This window comes from Sander lucioperca, chromosome 16 (genome assembly GCF_008315115.2).
Source record: "Sander lucioperca isolate FBNREF2018 chromosome 16, SLUC_FBN_1.2, whole genome shotgun sequence".
Classification (NCBI taxonomy): Eukaryota; Metazoa; Chordata; class Actinopteri; order Perciformes; family Percidae; genus Sander; species Sander lucioperca.
The window spans coordinates 9929774-9947095 of NC_050188.1; the positions used below are offsets into that span (position 1 = coordinate 9929774).

Consider the following 17322-nt stretch of genomic DNA (forward strand, 5'->3'; position numbering starts at 1 on the left):
TTGTTTTATATCAGAAAATATGGGACGTAGCAATAAGTGCTGAAAATGTGTAGAAGAAAAATTTAAAAATGTAAAACGTTGGAAAAAGCAAAAACAAACTGTGAAAAAAGGCGTAAAAAACATCGGAAAAAAATGTTTTTTTCAAGGTTGAAGGGAAGACAACACAAGGGTTAAGTTTTTCAACTAATGGCCTCACTAAGTAAGACTTCATAACATTCTGTTATAACTGTGCAAAATGATAAATATTTACCTACATAATTTCTTATCTGTATTGTCAATTATATTGGTTGTATAATGACTCGCCTGCTTCCTATATTGCAAAAATTCTGATTCCATGCATCACTAATTTGATGAAAAAAAACTTTGGACTTAACCCAAACTTAGTGTTGCGAGGGGCTGCAATGAAGCATAAGCAGCAAGGTCAATGTAAATGGGTTTATCACGTGTTTTTTTCTGGAAACATGCACTGTGACGATGTGACACAGTAACAAATCCCACTAAACAATAGAGGAGGCTCGGCATTGTTGGAGGTGTAAAAGTGGAGCTTTTAAGGCCCCACATTTGTCAGCTCTAGAGAGAACACCGCTGACAGCAGACTCTTTTGCACACACTGTACCATACCTCTGATGGATGGCAAAATATATGACTGTATTTTTTCTTCATCTACCTCACAGATCACACCCCGACTCAAAGACAGACGCCCACGGAGACGGAGGCAGAAAAAAAGAGAGTGGAAAGAATTGTATTGTGCACATGTGTCTGCAGCACATGTTTGTTCTATGAAAGACACCTTGAAGGAGGAAGGAGACCACTGATGTTTTACTTCTCAAAATCACTTTTAGTCTCTTTCTCTCTGCTCCCTCTCCTCTGTCGCAAAGCACCAATCTCTCCATCGCATCCCAGTGTGACTCAGCACCCCACTGATCAAACACCATCTAGTCTCTTCCTCTCTTTCATTTCCATCTCACTCTCTCCATTCTCTCCTTTTCTCTCTGATAGACAGGCGAAAGGTGCCCACGCACAAACAGCTCCCCAAAATGCCCCCCTGAGGGACCAACCCTGTATTCTTGAAAAGTCAGAAGCGCCCTCCAGGAGAAGGCTTCATAGAAAAAGTAGTAAATAACTAGCAAGAGAGAAAATGACAAGGTAATATCACAATCACAACTCTCTCTATATTAATGTCCCCTTATTTCCTCAAGCTGCAGTGCATAGCTCGCAGAAAGGATACCGGGAGACAATGGGGCATATTTTTCTGCTACATTGTCCCTAATACCTTGAAAAGGCTGACAAGCACAAAAGGTCACAGGCTTAAAACCTACATTATAAAAGAGAAAGTTTTCTATAAAGTCCAAGTGTCTGTCTTTCCCTTTACTGCAAAAGTGTTGTTGACATATTATGACTGGCTATTCTGATAGACCAGGCAAATCTCAGATGAGCTGCCCGACAGTCCAGAAGATTAGTGATCATGACTGAATGGATAACACTGATAGTTATTAGTGCAGTGGCTTGTGGGGAAGCTAAATAATCACAGCTGTGATTAGGTTTCATGAGAGCATGACATGAGATCAAATGACGATATCAGAGGGGCATCAGAGGAAAGAGGAGGAAGAAAAGATAAAGAGAACTGTGTTGGTGATCTTATCGTTGTGGTCGGTTTTCAGTGGTTAAAGGAACACGCCGACTTATTGGAACTTTAGCTTATTCACCGTATCCCCCAGAGTTAGATAAGTCCATACATATCCTTCTCATCTCAGTGCGTGTTGTTACTCTGTCTGACGCACTCACCGCTAGTCTAGCTTAGCACAGATCCTGGAGGTAACCGGCTCCAACTAGCCTACTGCTCCCAATAAGTGACAAAATAACGCCAACATTTTCCTATTTACATGTTGTGATTTGTATAGTCACAGCGTGTACAAATAAGGTCATATGAGACACAGCCATTTTCTAACCGTATACGTACTGGGAACTATATTCTCAGAAGGAAAAGCACTGCTACTTCTGGTACTTGGGCGGAGTGATTTGCTTGTAGCACCTGAGAAGCGCTGTCTGTAGATTCCTTCATGCACAACTCGTATTCTTTCGGGTGTTTCATACGCAAATGTTTTAACAGCGGCGATGTTGTGTATTGTTTAGTAGGGGTGTGTACGATTCAGAAAATGTCACAATTCGATTCCGATTTTTAGGCTCATGATTCGATTCAGTATCGTTTTTCGATTCAAAAACGATTCTCGATTTAAAAAAAAAAAAAAAAAAAAAAAACGATTCACAGTATGTAAATGTAGTTACTTTTCCCATGTGATTGCAGTAGACATACAATTTAAAAGAAAAGAAACCCAACAAATTAAATGTAGTTTGATATTACTTTATATGGCTTCATACAAAAATAAAAACTTTTGCAACTAAAAACTGCAAAAGTGCCAAGCTTTGGCCAGCTTTCAAATACATTTAATTCAAGTATAAAACTTGTACAGTATAGAGCTTTTACATTTAGCTTTAAAGTGCTGTACTCAGATCAAACAAAAAATACTGCTAAATGTGGTTTAAGGAGTACTTCAGCTACCAGGTTGACGGTTGAAATGTGAACATGACTGGGCACATTGAACTTCTTAAAATTAGGCCCTTTCTTTTTAGAACTGTGGCAACTACAGTCGATTCAACAGAACTTTTGTGATGTGTGAGAATCACATAATGGATACACATTTAGGTGTGTGTGTGTGTGTGTGTGTGTAACCAGTTCATAGTCCACCAATTCATAGTCCACCAATGGCTGACTGACTGACTTGACTGGCACGGTACTTTAGGTTGTTGTTCGTCCACGTCTTTAATGTTAATCTCCGGGTGATGCCGTACCATGTGAGTTTACAAGTTTGTGGTGTTTCCAAAATACTTAACTTTCGCTTTGCAGCCTGCACATAGCATGATTCCTATCAAGTTCCGTCTTCCCCTCGAGGTTATAAAAGCCGAAATGTGTCCAAACTCTCGCCTTCAATGAGGATGGAGCAGGTTGAATAATTTTTCTGTGAAGTTTGCCATTGTTTGCGCCGATTAAACTACTTCCGCTGCACTCGTTCTTCTTCTGATTATGACAAGAGTGCCCAGGCGTCAGTGTGAATTTGACGCAGCGCCATCTATTGGAATGGCGAGGTAATGTCATTTCAGGACAATAGTGTAAAAACGAAAAAAAAAAAAATATGATTCGATTTTTGGAATTCTATGAATCGATTTTGAATCTTTAGTTCTCGTTTCAAATTCAAATCGATTTTTTTGCACACCCCTATTGTTTAGGGTCCTTGCCACCACGAGACAAATCGGCATTGCAAATTGAACATGTAGCTCCACTCTCGCCTTCTTTAGATTGAAAGTACTGCCAAACAACACTTTTTCTGCTCACGAGTTCCATTTTCACTTTCTCACAGCCTACTGCATTGAACGGTCCACCTACCTAAACACCTTCCCGTAATCAACGGCGGCGTCGACCAGCGTAGCGAGCGTAGGGTTCGGTTCGGTGGAAAAAAATTCTACGGTTCAGCAGAAACCGAACCTCGTCAAAAAGCCCAATATTCGGCCAAATCCAAAGCCGAATCCTGGATTCGGTGCATCCCTAAAATCTATGATCGTTTCTGTACACAGTCTTGTACCTTTGCTCTTTTTGTCCTATTTTTAAAATGCTTTTGCTCCAAACAAAATGATTTATTGTCACCAGTCATCTCAGAGCTGTTTGGCTTGGTTCATGGTCTAAAACTCTATATAAGCATTTTCTGAAACGGAGCAATTGAACGGGAAAAATCCCTTCACTGTTGAGCTCTATATACAATATGAGTCAGGCGACTAGCATCACCTCAACAAATTGTAGGTCATTTTTAAAAATGTTGTTGAGGCTGGGATGTTTTGTATTTTAACACAATTTAGACATTTTCATTTATGTGATGTTTTGAACTGCAGTACCACAGTCTATTTTCCCTGTTTACAGTGATTTATAATGAAAATCAGTGTACTCTAAAAACAATTACTGTGCTGTCATGATTGCTCATTTTTATTATTTCAAAATTAAATGTGGCTGCACCCACTATCAATGGAGTATCATCATAAAATGGAGTAATTACTACCTTTTACACCTGTCACACTGTCTACACGTAGTGTATGAATTGGCTGTGTTTATTCTTGGCTGTCAATAGGTGAGTTCACCCGGTGCTTGGTTTTTGGAATAAAAACCTGCCAGCAGTGGCAGTTCTGGATGTTTTTCTGCTGTAGATTAACTTTTCTGTGATTCCAAAACATTGCTTTGCTTCAGTCATGCACAAAATCATGACTGGACTCTTCACAGACTATTTTTAATACAGAGGATTGTTTAGGCTCGGGCAGAAATCTGAGCTCTTACCCAGCAGGTTTCTAACTGAGCTAGTCCGCACGTACCACCATGATTTGACTGATCCATATAAAATACAGTTTTGTCATCAGCGTCATCAGACAATTAAGTGTTTCCGCTATGAGTTACATCCACTCAGTGACAGCAGGTGACCATTTTGAGTGCCACAGCAATCCCTGGCTGCATGTCACCTTACATATTAATGACTCCAATGTGTTCAACACAGAAAGGTGTTCAAATTTGAAATATGCGGAAAACCCAGTTGAGGTATAGGAAGTGGTATTGTGAGATAAAAAGTTGGATCTCTCCATCTCTACCTATACCTACATGTATGTATTCGGTCTGTGCCGCTGAGTACCTTCCCAATCCAGGCCACTCACCAAAGTCTAAATGTTGTTTTGGTTTTTTTTACTTCCCCCTTTAAATACATCCATGAACCTTCAGAAGAGTATGGGTGTTTCTCAATCTCAAGAATACAAAGAATGGACTTGTGTTCTTGGGGAGAACGTTCTTGCTGGTTGTTCTTGGAAGAATGAACCTGCAAGTTCACAAGCACAGAAAACGCTGTTAACAGTTTGAGACCATGCGTTCTTCCTGTTATTGCTCAACACCCCCAGCACAGAGGCTACCTGCAGTGCTCCAAAATAACAGCTAGAAATAAAAACCACAACAATATAACCACTTTGTATTTAAACAAGCTCCAGACAAGAAAATCTCATAATGCTACAACTATTGCAATAATATTGAAAAATAAAACTAATTGAGCTTTAATTTTATTGTTTATGGTTTAGCTCAAACACCCCTTACTTATTCAAAAGAGTGGAACGTAATCCCTGCTATTATTAGTGTATAAGTTTAAGTCAGTTTAAATTAAAAAAAATAAGTAGGCATATGCACTGGTGTGTCCTATGTGTTCCTATTAGTGTTATGTGGAATTATCATTTCTATATTATTGTAGTGCACTGTATATGCCCAGGGACAACAGATGGAAATTAGCAATTCAAATTATAAAGGTTGGTGTCTCCCCTTTAGTCTACATAACATTTCATAGCATGTTACCACTTTATTAGGGCTGCAACAACGAATTGATAAAATCGATAAAATTCGATTATTAAAAAAGTTGGCAACGAATTTCATTATCGATTCGTTGTGTTGCGTGACACGCCACTCAGTCGCGGAGATAAAAGCAATTGAGTTGAGTGCCGTGCGGAGCGAAAGAAAAGAAAAAAGAGCAGAGCCGGGGTAGAGGAAATACAGAGAGAGACCGGAGAGACCCGTAACGTTGTTCTGAAACACATGGCGGAGGCAGAGATATCAGTATGACCTAAGTCATCCAAGGTGTGGGCTATTCACACTAAATAAATCGAAAACGTTAATTGCAAGATAAGCAAAAGCGACACGGCATGGCACGGGCACACCACGGTGATGATTCAGCACCTAAAACTTAAACATGTTGGAGTCCTTGATGAGGAGGAAGGGAGTTCAACAGCAGGGTAAAGTCACTGCACAATCCTACTTTTGTTCCGTTTTGAAGTGAGGAACATAACGTCTCTCTTCTGGTGCTGGTGTGGTGTTTACTCGTTATCCAGCTGACTAGCATGACAAGCTAGCGTTAGCTTGTTAATAACAGTAGTAAAGCAGGACTAAAGACATGTTTTTGTTCACTCACCTTTTTTCAGAAAACAAATACACCAAAAAAATATGAACTAAATACTAAATCTAATGTATAGCCTATGGCATAATTTAAACAAGTCTCCCGAAAAGAAATGGATACATCTCTCTCCCCCGCCTCTGCCTGCTGCGGTGTGTGTGTGTGTGTGTGCGTGCGTGCGTGCGCTTGTGGAGTTTAACTCCAAAAAGGCAGTTAACCACAGGTTCCCGTTAATCTTATGATGGACATGTGTTGTTATATTTAAACAAACGATCAGTCAACAGCGAAATAAAAGCCTCTTATTTCCGGGACTGGTCTAAAAGACCTCCGGCTTACAGTGGGGTGACTGTCCGAGTGACGAGCTAGCGGCCCCGGCAGGCGCAAGCTGGCGGCTGCATCACTTTATGGAGCTCTTCAACTCCGAAAACTTTGGAGCAAATTGTCAATTCGGCAAAGATTTTCGCAAGATTTCGCCTATATTTGAAATCTAAACCGTTCATTTCTCACCTAAAACATTCTCAGAATCGTTTTTGGTCTGTCTATGTACCGGAAACTCGACCATCATTGAATGCCGAAATGAATGTTGGGATACGGGTGCTGTGAAGTTCATACAAGTTACCAACCAATGCATCCTCTGTAAAATGGGCGTGTCAAGAACATTTCCGGGAATCTTAACTGTTCTTGGTGAAATGCGAACTTGTGTATTTGGACAGTACTTTGGCAACACAAGATGACGTTTCACAGGGACACAAGAACACAAGTCAACAGAAGAACACAGATTGAGAAACGCCCCCTGTTTCCCTTGTTTCTCCTTCCCTGTGTTCCCAGTGCTCCTCTGTCTGTCTCTCTTTCTTTACGTTTTGTGTGTGTGTGTGTGTGTGTGTGTGTGTGTGTGTGTGTGTGTGTGTGTGTGGTCATGGTCTCGCTTCCTCATTCTCCTGGCTCTGCTCATGCACACCTGTCTGCAATCAGCTCATCACCTCTCCCAGTCTGCTCACCTGCCTCTCATCAGCTCATTAGCTTGCAGTATATCTACCCTGGCACTTCAGCCATTCTTGTTGTTCCAACCACAGTGTATCATCACCCACTTGCCTGTCTTCCTGCTTGGCTCCCTGCCTATACCTGCCAGCAACCTCATAGCCTCCAAGCTACCCCTTGCCAGCCACTTCCTCTCATTCCACGCTCACGCCAGCCCTGTAATGCATTATTTCTATTCTTCTCTGCTGACGCTGGATTCCCATTCCCTGCCATCAGTCCTTCATTCAGATCCTCCTCTACAATAAAGAACTCTTTTCTTACCACCACCACAAAAGTCATATAGTCATAATTTTAGTGCCGGCTTTGTCACTTGAAGGTGAACTTAGGGTCAACTTTAAGTTCTTTATAAAGAACAAAGCTGGCATATAGGGGTGAAAAACAAAAATAACGGCCACTAAGTCACTTCCTCTCTTTTGATATCAATATTGCAAGCTTGCGAGCTGGCGTATGCATGTCACCATCAGTGATGCCTGGCAACAATGCCTTCAGGATCTCCTGCATTATTCAGAGAGCCCAACAAACGCTGGGGCTCTGCCATTATCTATTTAAATCTGAGAGCAGGCATGTCCCTCTGAAAGCGTGTACTTGCACCGCCACCTGCCCCGCTTACAAGAGATTTAGAGGGCTGTAGAGAGGAGGCAAGGGACTGCTTGACGTAAAAGAGGAAAACATGCTAAGGGAGAGTGATGGTGAGGCCGAAATGTTTTTGTTGGGGGGTTGGGGGTTGACAAAGAGGCGGAGAGGTAGACTTTGCAACTAGATGAGGACGAAGGAGGGGGAAGAAACATGGCAGCTATTAGAATTAGAATCTAGAAAATGGAGGCAGGGTAAGAAGCGATGGAGGCAGATATTAACAGGGCATTAGGGAAATGGGCAGAAGATGAGATGGGGGAGGAGTGGCGAGAATGAGAAGATGAATGGAGCGAAGAAAAAAGAAGGAAGAAAGATGAAGGAAGCATAAAAGGGGAGGAATGCAAAATGAAAAATAAAAGTTAAAATAATAGGGAAGAGGAGATAGCAGGCAGGAAGGGAGCCAGAAAAGGAGAAAGAGGAGATAAAGGAAGGAATGAGTAATTTAGAATTCAGCAAAAGAAGAGGAAAGGCACACAGACATTTTAAAAAGTGATGCACCTTGAGGAGAGAATGGAGGTAAATGAAATGAATAGCTGTCCTATGATGTAGCATTTAAAGACTACTCCTCTCTATCATTTCATATCTCTCTCCCATTCACCCATTCATGAAATGCCATCCCTTCATCCTGAGTCATTGTCACAATTGCTCATCCACTCCATTAGGCCATCATCCCACCCTCATTTATTCGTGCTTTCCCCCTCGTGCTTCTCCATCCTCTGATCATGTTCAGGTGAAAAACGTCCCTCTTATGGTGCCAGAGTGAGGGGAAAGCCATGCCGCAACCATAAAAACATCAAGTTTAACACGTCATTTAATCTAGCATCATGTCTTCCCATTTACTTGCCACTGGGGAGAGATAATTTCATATTCATTCAATCAATCAACTTGTTTCAAGGCTTTTCCATGATTCAGGCTACGCTACATGCTTTTGAGCAATGTTACTTGATTTTTGTGCTTTGGAAAAAACTAAAACCAAAAAATTGAGAGGAATGGATTAAAAAAGTGTGTTTCTCTGCGCTAACAGCTGCAAATACTAGCATACACCAGCAAACCAGCTTACTAACTTCAGTAGTAACCTAGTCTCACGTTTAGTATTTTAATTTTTATTTACTGTGCTAAAGCCTATTACTCAGAAACTAGTTAACTACCCTTCCACATCATCAACAGAAGAGGATGCTGACTTTTCACTTGGAACAGTTAACTTTAGCCTTTGCCTTTAGCATTATGTAGGCCTATGTAGCCATCGTGTGCATTGGTTCTTGTTTTAAAGCAAATCAGGTGGGAACAACAGTTAGCTGTAGACTGAGTTTTCATGGAACTAGCATCAACAATTTAGCTAATTCTAGCTAACAGCTAGCAACAGTTGTCATTTTAGCCGTCATCGGCTGTATGATGAGTCTACTTTTGGTTACTTATGTGTGGAGTTCTCATTCTTTAAAAAAATACTATTCGTCCGGATATTATTAGCAAATTTGATGTGAAATGCTCACTTTTTCAGGAGATATGATGCAAAACACATAATCTGGTTATTGCAGAAAGTAAAATGGCTGTCACGAGGCGTTTTGGGATGGCTCCCGTTCTGAAAATGTTAAGCACCCCAAATTGTACAAGTGTACCAAATTTCATGCTTTTATGAAAAAGTTAAAATAATTTTCACATATCATCCGGACTATATAGGATTACAAAGAACACTGTTCTATGTGAGAAAGGAAGGTTGTCAGGCATAGTAACAGTAACTAAGGGGCATTGGGTTTAGGGAACAGCCAATTTAATTTAGAAAAATATTTATTTTAGGATATTTTAAAGACATGTTTACTATACTTCTAATGGAATAACAGATTCTTGCGCTCAGTAACAGTACAAATATAGACGTTTTATTTCTGTCTTGATAAATAAGTAATTTTATGACATTTTAATGGAAACAGGGTCCTATCAATGCAGTCGTAGAAAAAAGTGTTTTTCACAACTGGGAGCCAACTGCTTATTGCTCCTGCACACAATCGTCATGGGACATGCTGAGCAGAATGTGTGTATTTGTGTTGACAATTAGCCTACTATAGAATGTACAGCAAGCAAATCTCCTGGGCAGCGTTTCTCAAGCACATAACACAGGATATATCCTACGCTATTGTTGTTTTCTACTGGGACTTACACACACACACTCTCTCTCTCGCTCTCGCTCTCGCTCTCTCGCTCTCTCTCGCTCTCTCTCTCTCTCAAACTCACACACATTCTATAGCCTATGACTTGTTGAACTCTCCATGATTTAACGCATGGCTGTGACTCACGGTCATCAATCACAAAATTCATCAATTCATCAATCATGAGAGAAGGCAAGATAGAAAACACACCCATACAAACACACATTCCTCTATCAATATATTAATGGACTAATATGATTCATTTCCAGAAGCACTTGAGCCGCAGTCCTAAATTCAGCTTCTCTCATAGGCTACTCTCTTTTAGCATGAAATGCTTAGTGATCATTCTGCCGCAGTTCTCCATGCAGCCCGTAATCATTGCAGCACTCGCTCACTTATTCTGTCAGTCAGAGGGGAATGGAGAAGGCCAGCTGACACCCAACACCCACCCATTCTTTGCTCCTGCCCCCCCCCCAAACCCAAACCCACACACACACACACACACACACACACACCAATAACCACTCAAATAAACACTCACACAGGCGACTGAAGGCAAACAGACGAACCCCAGCGTTTAAAGACACACATGCAGAAAGGCCAATTCGCCTGGCTAGAAATGGGCAATGGTCTTGGGCTTGGGGCTTGCTAGGGTGGAAAGGGGAACAATTTCATGCCCAAGTGCATCAGACAAGAGTACACTGTGAACACGAGCAAACATTTTTTCCACCCAGATAGGTTACATCAATTACCCTCGCCTCTTTAACCTTGCCGCTCGCCTGCAAGCTCTGTTTCAGGTCCCATCAGTGAGACAATTCAAACAGAGTTCGTGTTGGGGGTTGGGTGGGTATCTTTCTCTCCATTACATCATTTTGAGCACGCTGAGTGGCGCATACATCTATTGTGAGCGTGTACTGCATGGATAGCGATTCTTAGTTTGGGTTGACCCATTATTCTGCAATAACGGCAGTGGGTGTGATTAAATCATCATTATTTAGAGGGGGGAAACAAGGTGCTAAGTCTCCAGTAAGAGCAGCTCCATTATAGCAACAATGAAGGTATGTTTATGGATAAGAGGGGGAGTGCTGACAATTAAAAGATAAGTGTGAAAGATATGAAAATGCATCCATAAAGTGTGTGCATGTGTGCGGGATACCCTCACTCCACCAAACCTGGATTAACAATACAGGCCTCGCTTTTTTATTAGCGTTTGTCTTGTCGCCAACACTCTGAGTGTGCCAACAGAGGGGGGAAGAGGAAGCCCTTTTAACATGGGAGAAAAGATTAGCAGTAATATCACTACCAACCCACTTAGAAAAATGTCAGGGTGGTATTAAGCACAATTGGAACAGCCTTAACATCTATTAATGCCATTTTATTGACTAAACTGACAATTTTGCTCAATCTCTGTGTATGTAATTGGTATGCTTTCACCTTTTCAAAGTTACAAAGCTGAGCTAAGGCCAAGATATCCTGACTTCTCGTCCCTTGTAAGTAGGGCTGTACCGAATAGTTTGAAGCTTCATTCATAACATTGACATTTGAATCATAAATCAACATTTGAATGCTGTTGGGTTGGGCAGTTGTACGAATATATCGGTGGGCGACTAAGTAGATCGCCAGTTATTTTTTGGGGAGCAATGGTTTGGTCCAATTTTTGTCTATTTATTTTGCTAATTTAATGGTCTGCCTCCGCAGAACGAGCTGCACGCTGAGCAGCAACTCTCACTTGGCTCTCACAAAGACGCCAGCAATGGCAGAGAGACAGCGGGGGGAAAACCAGCATATTTTCACATCTAACTGTGAATTAAGGGTTTATTTTGAGCAAACCAGAGTTAGGGTTAGTGATTGTTGGAACAGTGGAAAAACTAACAAAGACTGTTTTGGCGAGTTCTATTTAGTTTCTGTCAAGTTTGACTAAAGTGTGTTTTACAAACGATGAGTTAACAAGGCAGTTAAGCAAGTTGGGTGAAAGAGGGAAACTTGAATTCAAAAGGTGTATGGTTGTTTTTTTTCTGTTAAATAAGAAAACATTTTCAAACTCCATGCTTTTAGTTTTTAACACAGGCTTTTCAGTTAAATTTGAAGTCTCCGAGCCCATCATCAGGGTTACTTTCTCAGACTTTGGAAAGCTCCCTCCAGAGCCACAGAGCATATTACACAACTGTTTTAACAGGCTGAGTAGTACTCCTCATAATAACTATGTGTAAAATTGAAGGAGTGGCCCTTTAACCTTTCCTATACCTAACCCTAAGCATGTCTTTAATCTTGTCTCTCCTAACTGATGTGGGATGAAGAAGGTGAGGGGGGCCTTAAAAATATTTGAGTCACTATATGAAATTTGACATAATTGAGTCATTCCACATGGAAAACTGGTATACAACACACCTGCTTCAGTTTGCATATGCATTGTGTTCATGACTGTTTGTCTAGAACAAGCTTGAGGATAGCAGATGTTTCATCCACTTTCACCAACATTTATCCAAACCTGAATCCACTCCACATTAGAAAAATACATGAATGCACCTAGTTATTTTAGCTTCAATAACAATGTGCAGCATCTAATCATCTCATCTATGCTGGCCTGTGTTTCATAACGACAGTAATCTCACTCCTTCCTTCATTTTGGCTCTGTGAGGGAGATACAATAGCAGGACAGGCAACATTTTAAATGACTAATGTTACATCCACTGATTAACTCAAAGGTAAATGTTGTTCTGTTAATTACCACAGGGATATTAGCAAGCAAGCCAGATTAGACCATACATCAGTCATGGTGGTCCCTGCAGAACCTGAGCTGATTATTACACTAGAAAAAAAATTGCATCCTGATTATTCAAATCACGAACCACACCCATGCCTCTTATCACTCCACTCCACATCTGATCCTCCAGGATGACTTTCATGCTCGATGGTGTTTTAAGCCTCCAACGTCGCCTTCCAGGCAGCGAACCCTAACCTTCACCCTAAACATAACCTTTGCCGCGCTGAAGGCGATGTTGGGGGCTTAAAACACCAATCACCGACTTTCATCCACTTGAGTGTAGTTTGCCTCACATCTGTCATTGTCATTGTACTTGATTTGTTTTAACCATTAGAGGTTAAATGATATGACTGCAAAAAATTGCTTCCATATTCATAAAAGTTGACTGGTTGATGTATTGATTACCAGACAACATCTTTAAATCCTACCTCCATAAAGCACATGGATGACAGAACGTGAAGTGCTTATATTGGGCATGAATGGCTGCCAATCTACTGGTTGTGTCTGTGAGAGCCCAATAAAAATCCCAGTGTTAGAGTTGAATGCTCTTCATTGATATGCAATATGCAAAATGGCCTCTTTATGGCTTAACACTCAGCGTGGTTTATAAGAGTCATGGCTGAAGGGGGAAGGAAAGAGATGAGCAGACAACATGAAGAGAGAGAAGCAGGGAGGAAATATGTGCATAGCCAGCCCCTGCTACTCCAAATTGTTCTCATCGACAGCATCCATTCATCCAGATTTCAAATGAATGCACTATATCAACATGGAGAGGTTTTCTTTCAAATAGCACCATCTCCTCTGCACTGCATTTTCATGCAGCGGTCGGCCTGTAACAATATGGAAACTTCTTAAAGCCCTTCACCTTGTCATCCAGACCAGTATTGCTATCCCACTACTGCAGGATTTCAGCACAGAGAGTTGATATACTGTAGAGATGATAACCAATTGCTTTGTTGCAAAGGGACACTCTTATCAGTGCCAGATTGTATTGGGAGAATAAAGCAATGGGGATTCTGAAAGTTTTAAGTCCAAGAAGCTAAATGAAAGGGAAATTGGATATGTAATAAGATCCACAAACCATTACATTTCTCAATGATGCCCAATGTGTTACATTGAGCCAACCTTGTGTCAAGTTAGGTTTCTTTTTAATTTTTTAATCAAGCTATCTACATAGCGTTCAAAGTAATGGCACTCTTTTTTTTTTTGGCATCACTTGGGTTTGGAAGGGTGGTCATTTTCTATAATTGTTAAACTGAGCTGGTAGTTTTTAACAACGCCAGCAGCATGGCTCTAGGGATGCCAATGCCAGTCTGTCGGACAGTTTACCACTTTGGTCCATACTGAAATATCTCAAGCACTATTGAATAGAATTGCCATGCATTTTTGTACAGACATTCATGGTCCCCAGAGTATGAGTCATACTGACTTCCATGAGTTCCTGATTTTTCATCTAGCATCATCTAGACATTTTTGGTATTTACTGAATATCTTGACAACTGCTGATATGTATGATATTGCTATGATATTTGGTACAATTATTAATGGTGCCCAGTGGATAAATCCTCTTGACTTTCCTTTTCACGCCACCATGAGGTTGACATTTGTGGTTCTAATTGAAATATCTGAACAAATGTTAGATGGATTGCCATGACATTTGCGGCATCAACGGGTTGCTGCCATGGATGTATTAAGAGAACAGTTGCTGCGCTCTGGTGGCCGTCATGTTGAATGTAAACAAAAAGCAGCTCACCGTCGCTGCGCTATCGTCATCATGTAAAGCCAGGCACCAAACGGTTGTGATTGGTGCCTTGATTTGGAAAAATTGGAAATGGACTTGAATGGGCTCTTGGCCAGACGGACTTGCAGAGCAAATCTCAAATTTGCCGGAAGTTCGTCAGGGTTTTCCCAGGCTACCAAATACCTGCAAAACTAATGCCATTCCCATCAGCCTCAGCTGTACTTTATGTTTAGTGCTAATTAGCAAATGTTAGCATGAAAACATGCTAAACTAAGATGGCGAAAATGGTATAAATATTATACCTGCTTGACATCAGCATGTTAGCATTGTCATTTTGAGTGTGTTAGCATGCTGGTGTTAGCATTTAGCTCAATGTACAGATTCACAGTGCCGTTAGCATTGCTGTAGATTCTTAATCTTGCCATTAGGCTTGTACAAGCAAAGATCAAATCAGTGTTGTAAGACATAGGCTAAGACATTGCGCCACTTTATCCCAAGAAATTGAACTAAAACCTCTGTCATCTTTCTAGTATCATGAACCTTCAAGGTGTTGCTTGTCCCACTCCCTGCATCTTTTATTCTCTCTGTGTGCAGGAACCTTAAACAATGGCTGTGCTTAATCTTCATACACCCATCAAGACAGAGCATCATTACCAAGCCTCTTATGTGATGGTGAAAAGAAATAATGGGATTTGTGCAATGCGTGTTGAAGCACCAGAATGAGCCCTGGAAAATTCAATCCTACGCACTGCAAGAAATGTCTACCCCACATTGCTTATTCTTTTTTTTTTTTTTTGCTTGGTTCACAGAAAAGAAAATCACTTTTAAAGCTGAATGAGACTTGATAAGTCACAGTGAACCAGCATCTTAGTTCCTTAATGTCCTGTGTATTTCCGAGTGAATGAAGAAGAGACGTTTTGATTAGATGGAAGAGGATTTTCAGTGCTTTTAATTGCTGTTTGGAGTTTTTATTTACGCCCACAGCACAAGGAGTTATAATTAATAATGGAAATGTGATATACAGGTAAATACTGTAATTTCTATAGCATATATGTATATAAGTTAACAAAGTGGGGGGGGGGGACTTTCAACAATCTTTTTTCTGTGTAATCAGTCTCTGACCTGTCAAACTGACCCCTCTTTTCCATTTGATGGACAAAAATAAGCAGTGGGTCCTGCTGTATAACTGAACCCGCTGTTCCATCACACCATTTTCACATGTGACAGACTACAGACAGAAAAGTGCAATTGATTGAGGAAAAGAGAGGAAGAGGAAACCACAAGGATGCAGGAGGAAGTGAGCTGAATATGGAACATTCATACCAAAAAATACTAATTTTATCTCTTGTGGTTTGAATCATGTCATGGGAGGATGGGTGTGAGTATTCAGGACCGGTATGCTACGTATGAAGCGCTGTCCTCCTGTAGCTTTACACATGGATAACACTGGCACTAAAAAAAACTACATTACCTGGTCAGTCAGTCAACACTCCACTTTGTTATCCAGTCATATTTGCTTTCATTTAATCAGGTTTTGGAGCCACTTGGTGTTGGATGCAATGGCGTTTAGATAATGTATACCTCACACACAACATCAAAACCCTCTAATGCATTACCTAAAGCAACCCCCCACCTACACATGCACTAACACACACTTAAGATACAGTAAGATACAGCCTGGATTCCCAGTAATTAGGTGCAAAAAGCCATCTGTTGTGCACCCATAATTTCCCACAATCATCCTCTAAATCTAATTTCACATCACACACCATAGGAACACATATCAAAGCACACCTGCATGGTGTGGATGAGCCGTGTTCTATGCCTGATTCATCTGATCTTTTCACACATTATCCAGATAATCCAACTAATGCCATAAGATTCAGTTTGGCTGTGCCAAAAGAGGGGCTGTAGCATGCAGGAAAAGAGATGGGAACTGAGTTAATTCATGTGAAACCAGATGTTAAGAAGGAGAATGGTCATCATCTTTCAAAGGAGCGCCAAACGTGCATTAGAGATGCAAGACCGCTCTGTAAAAGCTTGCCTCCTTTAATTATCTACAGGACACAGGTGGAGTAATAAATGTGCAGCATCCTAAACGACCCCCACTTTGCCATTAGCAGCCCCCCCTGGAGGATTCCTGGACCGGGGTGGTCCTGAGGAATCATCTCCTCCCTGTCTCCCAAGCGCCATGCTCGTCCTACGATCGCTCTATCTCCTAATTAAGCCGTTGTGCACCTCTTTGCTTTGCAGTGTAAACGCGACACTTCTGCAGCCAGCGCGAATTCCTCTCCGGGACATATATATATACACACACACACACACACACACACACACACACACACACACACACACATAGCATCCATACACGCACAAGCGCGCTTTCACGGTCAGCGAACATTTACGCACGAATGAAAAACATGTCCGAGTCTTCTCCATATGTTTTTTTTAAATTGCCAGTCAAAGACCATTTGGTGTGTGTGTGTGTGTGTGTGTGTGTGTGTGTGTGTGTGTGTGTGTGTGTGTGTGTGTGTGTGTGTGTGTGTGTGTGTGTGTGTGAAGGAGGGGGGGGGGGTCGTCCTGCCTTGGCAAATTGCGCAACTTCTCTTTTTTTTTTCTCCTGTCAAGTTGACACAGCTGGGAGCACCGCTGAAAGCACACCGACCTGTCCCTGCTGTTCAGGGGAGTGCTGCGCCGCCGATACAAGCCAATATAGTCGTTATCTTTACCATACAGTCAAGAGGCATAAGCCTGCTTACACTACACGCACGGACAGTGAGCGTTCAAAGATGTGCACAGGACCACCTGCACCTCCATCCAACAGCTTCATGAGTGTCCTTACCTTAAAGTCGAGCTTTCTTTGCGACGTTTTCACTCAACGTAATCTTTGTTGGAGTAACAGAAACAGAAACACACGCCTATTCCGCAGCTCCCCGATCGCTGTGAGGAAAACGGAGGTAGCAGAAACATCAGTGAGAACCAGCTCTC

At 41.4% G+C, this 17322-nt stretch overlaps 1 protein-coding gene across 2 annotated transcripts in view; it reads right to left on the bottom strand.

Annotated features, from left to right (window-relative positions):
* Nucleotides 1-17322, bottom strand: part of dlgap3 (discs, large (Drosophila) homolog-associated protein 3) — a 146115-nt gene extending 128793 nt beyond the window's left edge. For both annotated transcript variants that reach the window (XM_031323075.2, XM_035993003.1), the window contains exon 1: nt 17177-17322. The gene's annotated coding sequence lies outside the window, so the exon portion shown is untranslated. The remainder of the gene's footprint in view (nt 1-17176) is intronic.